Source organism: Pyrgilauda ruficollis, unplaced genomic scaffold (assembly GCF_017590135.1).
Source record: "Pyrgilauda ruficollis isolate IOZ18807 unplaced genomic scaffold, ASM1759013v1 scaffold53, whole genome shotgun sequence".
Lineage (NCBI taxonomy): Eukaryota > Metazoa > Chordata > Aves > Passeriformes > Passeridae > Pyrgilauda > Pyrgilauda ruficollis.
In genome coordinates this window covers 1,417,389-1,431,294 of record NW_024526933.1, presented here as the reverse complement: position 1 = coordinate 1,431,294, position 13,906 = coordinate 1,417,389, and positions in this window count along the sequence as shown.

Sequence of the window (13,906 nt, the reverse complement as noted above, 5' to 3'; positions counted from 1 at the left end):
CACAGACCAGGACCGTCCTGGCTTCATTACTGTCAGGGCACTCTGCTCACTTGAGCTTGCTATCCCACAGGGACCTTCCTAGCAAGGTATTAAGTGTCCCCAGCTGAGCAGTTAGGTAAGTCACCAGGCTCATCCATCTGTCTGATCTTTACCCAGGATATCTTCCCAGGTTCTCTTCCACCACTCTTTATTGCCTGTGTGTGGGTGTCATGTGAGAAAGATTTAAAATGTGAGTTAAATGGTTGAATTTTTCTAGTCCAAGGGAAATAAAAAAACAGTGCTCCTGCTAAAGATTTAGGAAAAGGGACAGGTATGTTATGATATAGCAAGACTCCTGTCAGAGAAAAGATATCTCAAGCACAAATTGTGTTTTAGCCTGGCTGTTAATGAGGACTCAACCTGAATACTTAACCATCCCATCTTTTAGGAAGGGATGACATGCTATTCTTTTTTTGTTTTGTGAATTATTTAAATAAAGATAGATATGTGCATTTTATTTATAATTTACCTAACTGCCGAGATTTTTTTTTTAATTTTAAAATAGGAAAGACGAGTAAAATACAAAAGAGATATAACAGAAGGTACAAAAGAGACACAACCAGCTCTCCAACACGTGTCTGTGCATCTATGTTGATTACATTTTACTTCACGTGACTGAAAAATCCCAGTCCTTCATACCAAAATTCATTACATCCCATATCTTCTGTTTCTGATGTTCATGTAGGCTCTTTACCCTACTGAGACAAATGTCTGGTTTTTATGTTTCATCACCATTACTGTACCTGTGGAAAAATGTGTACTTTTATTGTGCTCAACTGAACTTAGTGTTAAAAGTACTGTTTTGTTTAAAATCCATATTGTGGGATAATAATAAATTAATAATACTGTTATTAATGTTATTTTATTACATCTTAGATTAATCCATGCACATAAGCTTTAAACTGCCCTTAACATTTTCTGTAACTGAGAGAACACCTTGTTATCAGGATAATGCAAATAGAAGTGGAAGAAACTATAGTTCATACTCCATTTGCAAAAACCTTTAAAAATTTGAACTCCATATTTAATGAAAATACAAGACAAAAGTTAACATTTGAAAAGGAAAAAGTAAATGCAATACATATTGCATGAACATTCTATAATTGTATAAGTAATATGAAATCAAATACTTTGGAAGAAAATATGCCTAGAATTTGTATCAGTGGCTGGTGTTTCTCAGAGCAACCTCTATTCTCTAGCTGGGTATGAATTCTCAGATAGCTGGATAGTGCTTGACATAATAGGTGCCTTTTCTTAAATAATAATAAAAAAAGACAAATGTGTAAATTGTGTATGCTGCTTTCTGTCATATGCGTATTTATTTAACAAAGCTGCAATGGTAAAAAACACCAACAGATCTGGTACCAGAAAAAAAAGGAAAAAAACCTCATGTAAATAGGTATACATGAGCTGTTATGTCAATGAACTAATACTTGTTAACACTAGTGTTTTCATGTAAACTCTTTTGTTACCTTGCAATACATGGAATAGAATCTGATCAGTAATAATCAGAATCTGATCAGATCTGTTCTTAAAATCACCTCCCACTTTCTGCTTTATTTGTAAACTCCTACAGCCCCCTTTGTGATACAGCTCCCACAGAGTGCATAAAGAACTGCATTATCAATTAATTTGCCTGGCTTAATTTCCCAGCTGTACATCAGTGTCATGCTATGCATTAAAATGTCTGTCTTCTTAGATTTTCCAGTGGGAACTAAAACCGAAATTACAGTTTTGGAAGCCTAACTGAGAACCAATAATATAGGCATACAATATTTTCAGTACTGCAAAGAGAAAACACACATTTCATACCGATAAAAATCCCTTTTGTTCAAAATTATGAACATGCTCCCTGGTAATATTTTCCCAGGAGGCTTTAAAATTTCTGTTTCTTCAGTATTCTCTACTGCAATGCATGTGTTTACAGTATTATTTAATTATTTTATAGTATTGGATGCATTTAAAAGAAAGCTGTTTCTTACCATATGTATATTTCCTCATAAAAATGATTTTATTCCATAAAATGATTCCATATTTGAACCTCTGCATTCTCCTTTTCAAAAGATTTCTCATAGATCTGAATCCTCACTTAAGACAGCAGAGTTATCATTAATCAAGGACCTACAGTCATGTGTGAAACATTGATGCAGGTGGTAAAAACTGATCTACCTAAATCTGGATGGAGGAAGAGCTTGGGGTGAGTGTTGCAAAACTAACTCAAAGGAGCTGGAGATGGCTGGCTGAGGAAAGGTCCTTCTCCAAGGCAGTGCCCTGTATGTCCACTCTCAATTTCCTGGCTTGGGAGACTGACTTCTGCCGAGTGAAAGCTCATGTATGTACAACGCTCGTTTAATCTTTGGCTGACTTGCTGATAGCACTGACAGAAGGGCAAGTTTGAGCCATCTGCAGTGGTCACGTTCTGGTGGACAACTTTGCTGTGGGGTCTGATCTGAGATGGCCAACTCATTTCACACAGATTACCCAACAGCCTCCAGACACAGCAGTGCTGGTTGTTATGGACCTGGGCTGGATTCAAGCTGGCAGTTAAAGCATGAAGGGCTCCATATGCCAGCGTGTCCCCTGAGCCATCAGGTGACATATGGTTTCATTCTCAGAAAAATGATGCTAAGCTGATCTGAAATTATGTATGCAAAGGTTAAAGGCATCTTTTGACATACCTCACGGGAGCTTTTTACAGATATTTATATCACAAGGGAAAGATCCATAGTGTGGAAATTATAAATCCCATAATTCATTTAGTATGCCTATTCAGGTTAAAGTGAATGAGCATTGGTATCCTCAAACAACTGATGAAGCCTTTAGGCTTTACAGTATGTTTTTTTTCAGCTTAAGTTTTTTGGCGTGGTTTTTTTTTTGTGTGTGTTGTTTGTTTTTTGTGGTTTGAGGCTCTTTAGCTTGTTTTCATTTTGTTTCTTTTTTTTTTTTTTTTTTTTTGGTTTGGTCTTGTTTTTTTGTGGCTGGTGAGAGTAAAGATGTTTGCAATTTGTTTTTTTTTTTTTTGGTTTTCATTCAGCTATGTTAATTGCTTATGAAAAATATGTCTATTAATTTAGTTTCTATCTGCAGTTGCCATGTCACCTGTAGAGAATTCTTGTATAACCTAGCCAACAAGTCCTAAATCTACTTTTTTTGCTTTTAGTTGATAGGCACAGCTGAACTCCTGTTTTTGTACTACTCCAAAACACATTCAGAAAATCTTCTGAGCAATTTGTCAGAGGTTGTTGGAATATGCTATCTACAACTGAAGATCATGTTGACATTGCAATTTCTTCCAGACTATGGACAAAATTTAAAATATTCAATTTTCTTTTCCCATTTGTGTGAGTTAGTATCTAAACAACACAGAGATTAGCTTCACTTAACTTACATTTCACACAGTCCAGCAGAAAGAAAATCAGCATACTCTTTTCTCTTCCCTCACCAAATATTTTAGAAACCTACTGAAATTGTGCTTTAAGTATAGGCATAGAATAATGTGACCTCATGGCTAGGTCTTCACTGCCAGTCTGAAAGACACCAAGTGGGGAACAAACCCAGGTTAATCTACACCTATGGCTAGATTTGCAAGAAAAAAATTATGTTGGAAGAAAATAGAAGACTAGGAGGAGCCTAGGATCTGTACTCACAAAAATCTGGTCACAGATAAGACTTCCAAGACTTTTGTTTGCACCAGACAATTGCTGCTGTGCTGACCCTTACTAGTTCTCACATAAAATGCTTATAGCATAGTCATTTAAGTCAGAAATATGGCACAAAACCTGAAGTAGGCCTGGTGAATTCACTGAGAGTTTTATGGTGTTTTTATTCTCCTCACATTTCCCTCTTCTTAGTAAGCAATGTAAGTGCAGATACTACAATGGGCATAGGAGACATGTCATTGTTAAAAGATGTGGGTCTACAGCTGTTGCACCAAAGAAATGTTACTTCTGATGCCCCTAAACTTCTGTTGTAAATATGTACCCAGAAGAATAAAATAAGATTGTTAAAGGAGGGAAGCTACATGTGAGGGCATGCCTCAAGAGGAAGCAGAGAATGATTGAAGTTTCAAGAGAAGCTATAGGAGAAAAAGTCTTTTTAAACCACAGAGAAGCCTGGAGCATACTCTGTGGGATCTGGAGGAAGAGATAAAACCAAGAAATAAAAACATGTTCACTCATAGAATGATGTAAGCTACCAGGAAAGGAAGAAGTGGTTGTAAAGAAGGAAATTATGTATCAGACATCTGCTAGAAATGAAGGCGAGACAGACTAAGAACTGATTTTTGAAAGTGATCCTGTCAATTTATATACTGTCAGTGTGTGTGTGTATATATATATATACACATATACATACATACTCACTGATTTATAAGCAGCATAAATGGAAAAGGTGTTTTTAGCCTTTATTGCAAGTAAGAGTAAAGAGCATGTACTTTAGTAATGAATTTCCATATGCTGTTTCTGTAAACCCATTATGAAATACTACTAAGTCCAAAATTTGGGTTGAAAATTTTATGCCACCATGGACAACTAAGCAAACTGAAATTCTGGCTGCTGGAATAATTCTGAGGATTAAGTATATGAAATAGCCTATACCCAGTGCCTTTTGCTTTACTTTGTTTCTGTGCCATGTCACTCTTTTATTTCTTTCTCTACTCTATGCGAACATGTATAATTAACTGCAGTTGTTTCTGTTTTGTTTTTTTCCTGGAGCAATCTACAAAAGCTACCACTCTGTGTTTATGTAGCTCTCTTAATCATAACCATGAAAAGAGCTGCTACAGAAGCTGTCATGAGCTGGTCAGGGGTCAGTGCTAATTAACAGAAGAACTTGTAAGAGGAATAGTGTGACTCTGAGATTAAGGCTGGGACGTTTGGACAGAAAAGAGCTGGGCAACACTTTGCTTCTTTTAGCATGAAAGCTCATAAAGCCACAGAGGATGAAGCTGCAGTAGTAAAGATGAGGAAATGAAATGGATGTGTTAGGATTTCAGAGTGATGCTCTTCAGGCCATGGCCCTCCCAGTCTGCTGCTTGCTCAGTGATAAGGGAGGAGTGAGGGCGGATGGCTCAAGGATCAAGTTCAAGGTTCAAATCTAGGCCAAATTTTTCAATTACTTTTTGTATTTGAGTAGTTTCTTTTAATTTTAAGTGTAAATCAGCATATTTTCACTTAATAGAAAAGCTGAAGATATTGCACAAGGAAAGCAGAGAGGATAAATCCATACATTTATCTGTTCATTGGAGATGGAGAGAAGTCACTTATGCCATTGCCTGAGTGTCTTCTGAACAGAAATGACAGCTCAAGATCATTTTATTAAAACTGTTTGTATTGTCCCAGACTGATTTGTAAGTTTTCCATGGGAGGTCAGGACTGTTTTGTCTCAAGGTGACAGTTTTCCATAGGGAAAGTTAATAATTTATATTCAGAGACTAAAAAACAGCTGAACTGTGTGAGCCTGAAGATTACATATATATCTGCAGAGTGAAAGCCAGGATCTGATGTGAAACTATTTACAACAGCCATGGATATACAGCTTAGTAAAATGAGTCAGGTTTTAGGCAGGTGATTATTCTTACAAATCTGCTCTGATATTTACTATTTTATAGTCTAGAGCTATAAATCTTTGCACTTTCTAGTGTTTTGCTCCTTAGAGAGGCTGATTTTTTTTTTTTTTTAACAAAACAAGCTGATCTAAATTTAACCATAATTACAAATGGCACATGACTTATAAGCATTTAAAAGCCTCTTAACTTGATCTAGTTAAACCAGCATTTGGGTAATAAATAATTATTTTATGCAGTCAACCAAGGTCTTTTTCATTTGTACATCTATTTCCAATAGATGGCACTCCAACAATTTCTGTAAATGTTATGCTGTTTGAGTCTGAACTCTTGCAAAAGCCAAGGAGTCTGCGCAAATAATGAAAAATTGATTTGTAATTTTTTTTTAGATGTCGTACAAAAATTTTTTGTGTTTACAAATTATATGTTTAAGGGTGTAAACGAGGGAAATACTAGAGGGAGAAGAGAGAGAAATTTCTGAAATTGTTTGTTTATAAAATTCTGTGAAATGTGTTGTGACAATTTTATTTTGTATTCTCCATTTATCTCCCAAAGCTACTACAGTGCTCACCCAGGATATCTGGAGTGCCTGGCATGGAGACCGCTCTACTGCCTGTGATAATCTGGAGTTTGATTCCACAAAGCAATGATTCTTCTGTTCCTTAAAAGAGCTTCTGCCAGTGAGAGAACAAGGGAAAGAATAGAGTTGAAAGAGATCAGCTTACAGGGAAGTACAAGAAGTAATTATGAGTCTGGGTTTACCTAAAAGCACAGTAATGGTAAAATATTCTGAGCCCAATGATGTAGTTGCCCCAGAGCTGAGCTGACTCCCAATTCCCTGCCGTTCTCTGGCTGTTGAATAAAGCTGGGGAGAAATCCTGTCAACACTGAACACAAAGGCAAAGCTCTATTAAATTGATAGAAACTGAGATTTTACTTTGTAGTATTTCCATTCATTGTCATCTCTTGTGATACGGGGAATAGCAGAGCTTTGGGAAAATCCATAACTGGTTCTGAATGCTCTCTAAATCTAGTTTAGCCAAGAAAACAAGTGCATGTTCTTCACTTTACATTAGGTAAATTTGGTGACTCAGTGTGCTGAATAGAGTCACTCACATTTCAAAAGACTGGGGCATCTCACTCCTGAAGACTTGATCTGCCAAGCAGCAGTAGTGTTATGACTGAAAGTTCGTTGTGCTGCTAGTACTATACGTGTTTCATGTGGATCTTTATTTGTATTCAGGATAGTCAGTCTTGCACAGCACACCTTTGGAAAAGTAAAGATTATGTCTTGATGATTTCTTAATTAATGGGTGCTATTTTGGGTATTCTTCCAGTCGTTCTGGGCAACAGCTCATCCTTCATTCTCTCCAAAAGTTGTCAATTTGAATGTAAAATACAATTTTAGTTAACTTATAGTATAGTAACAAACATTTAACTCACTTTCCTGAGGGAATTTGGCATGGTTAATGGAGGTTGAAACCAAAATTCCTGAAGGGTAAAAGTGGGGGTTTTTTTAGGTAAACTGGCTGAAATCTGGCAATGCAATACAAGATGTAGTATTAATTAAAAAGTTTCATCATTGTGTATAGTTAGTTTCATGTTTGAAGTGAATGGCACAGGACTTGCCTTCACTGAAAATTTACCTGGAACACAGAGAGCTTTACTCTATAGTCGATGAATATTTTTTGTTTTGATGTGATGTGGGAACATAGGTATGCAAACCAAATACATAACTACGCATTGTCTTATGGTGAGGAACTGTTTATAAGCACATACTAAAGAACTTTTCTGAACATTAACTACAGTTGAGGAAGACTTCCCTTTTTGTCAGCTGCTCCTTTACCATGCCCTTCAAATCATGTTTGGCCAGAAAACCTCACTGCCTTTTTCTGCTGTCTGTATTTGTTTTGATCAATCTGTCAAAACAAGCGGCAACAATACTGGAGCTGGACTCTGCAATACTCTTTATTTTTAGGTTTCTATAAAAATACATATGTGCTACATAAGAGCTGTGGAGGAAGGGCATCATTAATGAGGAATTCTTGTTGTAAATTGAACCACATAATTTTCTCCACCCCAAATTAGCAATATAAGGTAAGACAGATTGGATTTCAAAAGCTGTGACAGTCTTCCCTCTGTTCTAGTTCACTTGTTCTTGTTTCATCTGGAGAGAAAACAGGCATGTTAAAAGGCAGCATAAAGCAGATAACTTTCAGCATCAGGAAGGTTTAAAAAATCCATCTATTTATCATGTTACATATTTGCTTATTGCCTGGTTTCAGATATCAAAGCAATATGATCATACTTGTCAGATAGAGAAGTGAATTTCTAGTTGTGTCTTCCTGGTGAAGAGTTCAAAGTTTTAGCTCCTCTTTTGCATCCTTTTCCAATCCTTTTGCCATCCTAAAAGGATTAAGATTTGGCTCCTTTGATAATCTACGGGCCTTAATAAATGTGGAAAGTGGCTAACTGGACTGCATAGACTTAGCCTGACTTTTCCTTGTTTCTGATCAGAGTGGTTTGCACAGGCTGGCTCTCTGTGACAGCTTCAGCTGAGGATTTAGGACACCAACATATTAGCTATGTCATATTTAGCTGCAGGAGTTTTGGACATTTCCACCCCCACCTGCCCATTTCTCCTCACCAGCTGCAGGTTAGTGCATTTCCTAGCCAGGATGACAGGATGGAAATTACATCTGTACTTCAGTTCTCTCAGGTCAAGGGCTCACATTTCAGTGTAAAAACTTCACTCTTGGCTTAGGCCGGTTCACCAAATTGTACTTGTACGCTTAGATGGGCTGCGAGCCTGGGAGCCAGGAAAATGGTACTAACAATTAGATGTTGCAGTACCAAATCTGCCAAAACATCTATGTGGGAACCCTAGAAAACACCAAAATTTGAAGCTTCTACCTTCTGTTGCATCAATACAGTAGTTTTTAAACCACAGAGCATTTATTTGTAACTTGAAAAAATAAAAATCATATTTATGCAGGAATTCTGAGTCTTTGCTTTTCTTTTGCTTTGAACTCATCAAAACCCATGTATATTTAGCTTTTAATATGGCTATGAAGAAATGTGTGAAATCTTAAGTGGGCTAAATCTATACACATAATTTATAAAATATTTTTGCTTACAATATGCTTTCTTTAATATTGATGTTTGGTATATTATTTTAATGTAATGAATATACAGATAATATTTTAATCAACTATTGCTCAGCATTTTACTTTGTTCACATGTATTTATATTTTTTATGACATCTAAACAAAGCTAATTTTTAACAGAAAGCATATCTTGCATTTACTCATATTGAAGATTTAATGTTGGGTGTTTTTTCAGATACAGAGTTTTCACAAATACCATTTAACATGAAACTTTAGGATCTCTTTTGGATTTCTTCAAAAAATCGATAGCATACATGCTCTGGGAATTCTGTATTATGACACAACAAATTCTTCTTCAGGGAGTAGGTAAAATAATGTCACTCTGTTTCCTGGCAGATGGGGCAAGATGCCAATTAAAGCATGAATTTAGTTACCTGTTCCTATTAGCCTATCACTAACTAAGAAGGCAACAAGCTCCTGAGTTTTGGGAACTGAACTATATTGTGTTTAACTCTTTTACCCTGTGAGAATAGCAGAGCTGAACCTTTTAATGATGCTTCTTCTCTTTGGAGACAAATAAATGTTACATGTTGTCAGTACCCTCCTTCACAGTTTCTCTTTTAGCTTTGTCTGAATAGCTTTCTGCTTTTTCTTATTCCCTTGGTACAAATTTTATTGAAATCTCAGTTCCTTGTAAATTGGATCTCAAACTATCTTGAATTTTGTCTAGAGGAAACACAAAGCTACTGAGAATAACTGTTCCTCTTTTTTCACACATTCTCGGTAACTGCATAGACAATGAATTATTATTTTACTCGCTTGTGTGGCACCTTTGCTCTTCTAGCTGACAGAGATATTTATGTCTTACAGTATGACTTGGAGGTCATTGATGCTGGACTCTGAGAATCTGACAAAGAACAGAGAATTTTTAAAAGCCAGGGTTCCTTGCTGATTTGTTGGAGAACTTAATCAGCAGAGATTCATTACGAATTTTCTGGATTTCCTTTGCTGCTAGAGGTAGCCAGAGCAAGAGTCAGAGTTTTGAATCCCTGGAAATCAAGGCCTTCCCAGTCAATCTTCAAGGCCTTGCCAGAATTACAGGCAGAAAAGGTTAGCTTCAAGGTGGCTGCTCATCCTCAGGTCACATGAATGAATGAAAGAAGCATGGAGGCAACATTTCATGGTTGCCTGTTCACACTTGGCGGCATAAAGCTGGAATTAGGGAGCTATACATTTTGTGTGTGAATTTATGATGAGTGCGGGGAAATTGCTTGGTGTGGGTGCAGCAGATTGCCCCTGGTGAGGGGTGGCGTTAGCCAATCTGAATGTGAAGGTCAGCACATACCTCTTCTCTGCTGCAATTCCACTCCCAGTTTGACTCATGTGATGTTTCACTATGTTCAGCCAAGAATGCTTGTCCTGGGTAGGCCAGGTCTCCCTAACCTGGCAGAAGTCTCACCCAGGAAACATCTGGCTGGAGTTCTCTGGTATCAGAGGATTGCATTAGTGTCACGTATGTGGTTAACATTTTGACTATTTTACTTAAAATTATCACTGAAAGAACTTGCCTTGAGTTCAGCTTCCATCTTCTATTGCTTAGACATTCCTTCTCTTGTCATGGAGCTGCTAGGGAGCATCGAAGAGAAACATTGACTCATGTGCACTGACCATGGCTCCTCCGGTGACTGTTGTGCTGTTGCAGATGGTTTAATTTGGAACTGACATGAGAGCAGCCAGCAGTTCTCAAGCAGCTTCAGTTAAATACCATTTCAGGGTGACAGAGAAGAGAAAATCAAAGAGCCTCTAAATTCCTGTCCTCGGGCCCTTTCCCATGTTGCCAGTCACAGACCGAGTGGGCGGCTGCTGCTGCTGCTGCTGCTCTCAATAACAGAAGGGCAGCTTCAAGTAGCTCAGGAGGGCTATGAAAAGTGGGGTCAGGAGGTCACTTAGTATTAGCCCTGCTAGCAGAGCCTAGCATGGCCTTGTCGCAGAGATATTTAGCATTTGGAGAAGACGATGGACCACACCCTGCCCTACTCCCCAGTCACCCTCGGTGATACAGAATAGAGGTGTAAAATAGGTCCTGTAGGAAAATGCAGAATCTATTTCCAGACTGAGGGAGCAGAAGCTCAGCTTGCCACTGCCAGGGACTTAAATGTCAGTTCTTTGTCCCTACTCCTCTGACAGACCCCCATACCCTGCACAAATACCCCATTTAAATGAATTTTAAAAAAAACCCAAAAGAATATTTGAAAATATTTGCTCTGTAAGCAGCTTTATTTTGTGTTTAGAGCTTCCTAGAACCTGTGTGCCTGAGATTGCTGGGGATGTGCTCAATCAGTGTTTTACATTCCCTGGCATAGTGTTGCTCTCTGATGTATTCCTCCTATAGTAGGGAAGGTGAAACTAGCAGCCAGGTGAAATTGTTCAGAACACCAAATATTAAGAGACCAGGACATACAGTATGATCATCATGTTGAAATGGGGTGTTAGAAACTGACATTTTCCTAAAATTGAGATTAGAATTGCTGAAGCATTTAAGATAGTATGTCTGCATGTACTTCTCTTTGGAACCAACAGCCTTATCTTTAACTGTAATTCCAGTCCCCTATGTGGAAAGCTCTCATTGTTTCATTCATAACTGTTTTAATGGTGCTACTGGAAAAGCTATGTTTCCTGCAGGCAAAATTCATGTGTTTAATTTGGTTTACATTTTAATCAACATGTTAATCTGGAGTAATTTGGAGCATCAAAAAGCATTATTGATTACTTTTATTTCTATTTGTTTCCAGTGATTAAAAAATAATTTTCTGAATCAAGTTGTCCAAGTAGAATTTTTTTGTTAGGATATATATATATGTGCAAGTCAGGAATTGCTCTGCAGCCTGGGAGACACAGCTTGGAGGACAGGGAGAGATAGAAATTATATGCCAGACCAGAACAAAGCTCCTGAAGCCTGTCTAGAATTCAATAGAGTTGACTAGAATTTATGCTAGAAGGCCATATTTTTCCCAATTCAAATTTTGATTTTGTTTCTTGACAATATAAAAAACCCCAAAGTCCTCTGTTCATAAGTCCTGCAGCCTACCTATGCACTCTTGTTGCCTACTTGCCAGCAGAAACATCAGATTTTCTTAAGGCTAGTTGAGGACTGTCAGCCAGAAGAATTTGCACTTGGATTGTAGCCTTTAAAAGTGAAGTGCCAGCAATTCCAAATAAGAAAGTACCACAAAGAAAAGATAGCACCAATGGAACTAGACAGTGTAGCTGCTCAAATTTACTGCCTTTTGTTGAAAATGATAGTTCAAATCTAGCAGTATTTGGGCTAGTCAGTATTGTATTTTTTAAAACTAGCTTGCTGGAAGAAGTGTTAGTCTTATTGTCAGGACTGGCTGTGTTCTCTGGTGATTCCAGAGTATGTAAAAGCAGTGCTCAAGTTAAACTATAAATATAGCAGCTAAAGTAGTTCAAGGTCTACTTATTTTCTGCATCCTTAATCTTTGTAGTGATACATGAACAGAGTGCTGTCAAAATCTCTGCAGTGAAGCTGTAAGATATGTTTGAACCTACTTTGAGATGTTCTTCAAAGGTGCCCTGCAATAAAAATAAAGCCCTTTTGGTTTTGAGATAAAGGGATGCTTTTAACTGCATCCACCAATTAAAGCAATAAATCATCCCATGGGACAATAGTATTTTGTCCGAACATAGTGGAGTGTTGCATATTAATTACTTCTAGGTGTTGTTCCTCATTAACTGTAGTGGCCAAAAGTAACCAAAATTAAAATAAAGCATGTACAGGAATTGTCTTCACCAAACACATGCTACAGAAGTTTGAAATGGCTTCAAAGGGATTTTTTATAGGTTGGCTGCACTGAAATTTGCCTGTGATTTAGGCAAAAAAAACTTTCAAATGTGTGCACTCTGTTAGTTTGTTGATAGACTCATTCCACAGTCCTCTAGTACATATAATAGAGGGGTCATTAGTTCTGAGAAAATTGAGTATTTTTCATCACTGTAGCAGAAGTGTGTACATATCATAAACGGAGCCTGAAGGGATTTAGTTCCAGGTTATTAAGTGTTCATTTGAGATGGTGGAGAATAACTGCTGTTTCTGATATTTTAGATTAGATGGCCCTTATTGCTTGTAGGGTTTATTTTCAGTGACTGTTAGTCTTATTATTACAAATATATATTTAATGACTGAGGCAGTATCAACAAAATCAGTAAACTCAGGTGCTATCCAAAAGCTGAAAAGTATTGATTCATTAGTTAGGACTTTATCATTAACTGAACTCTAATAGAAACTCTGCTGCAATGATATCCAGTAATTAATGAGACAACATTGTTATTTGAAACTTTTTACATGTAAGAATGAACAATTGTGTCAATTTGTTCACTTACTAGGATACATAAAGGCACTGATAAAAATCTTATGGAAAAATTTTCCCTAAGAGAAGCTGCAGTGTAATCACCATCATGCTGGGAAAAAAAAATAAATAAATAAATAAAAATTAAGACATCAGGGCAAACATAGGTAATTTTTCAAAAGGTTTTTCAGAAACAACACTGTTGACCACCCCAGTATGTTGTGTTTTCCTTGCCTAATTAGATTCACAGCCTGTACTGCAACCTCAAACCCTTAACAAAAATGATTCAGTTGTTAAATTGAATAGCACATCAGAGGGAGAAAAATACCATTCACTATAGCAAACTCTGTTCAAAACCATAATTTTCTTTTGCCTGTTTGTGAAGAGACAATATAGATGAAGCTTTTTGTATCAGTATTTTGCAGATATGGTTCCTTTGATTAGGTATTAAATCTAATAGAATCAAGAACTTTTCAGTATTAATTCAATTTTTTGAACTGTTCCCTAAGACTGAATCATCAACATACATTGTGAATTCACAGTTCTGATTAAATGGCACCAATATTTATGTTGGGCATGTAGTAAGTCATACTGGAAATCTAACACAAAGGGACTATTTTTTTAAGAATTGACCAAATAGCTAAACCAAATATATTACCATTCACACCTGCTACTGCATTTTTTTCTCCTCCTTTGATTCATGTCAGGTTTTTTTTTTTGTTTTTTTTTTTTTTATTAGTACCATAGCTCTCCTTGATGCTGCTGCTGCTTGCTATTGAAAAAAACAGTGACCCTGATTATGAACCACTGAAGTAATACCATTGAGTCTG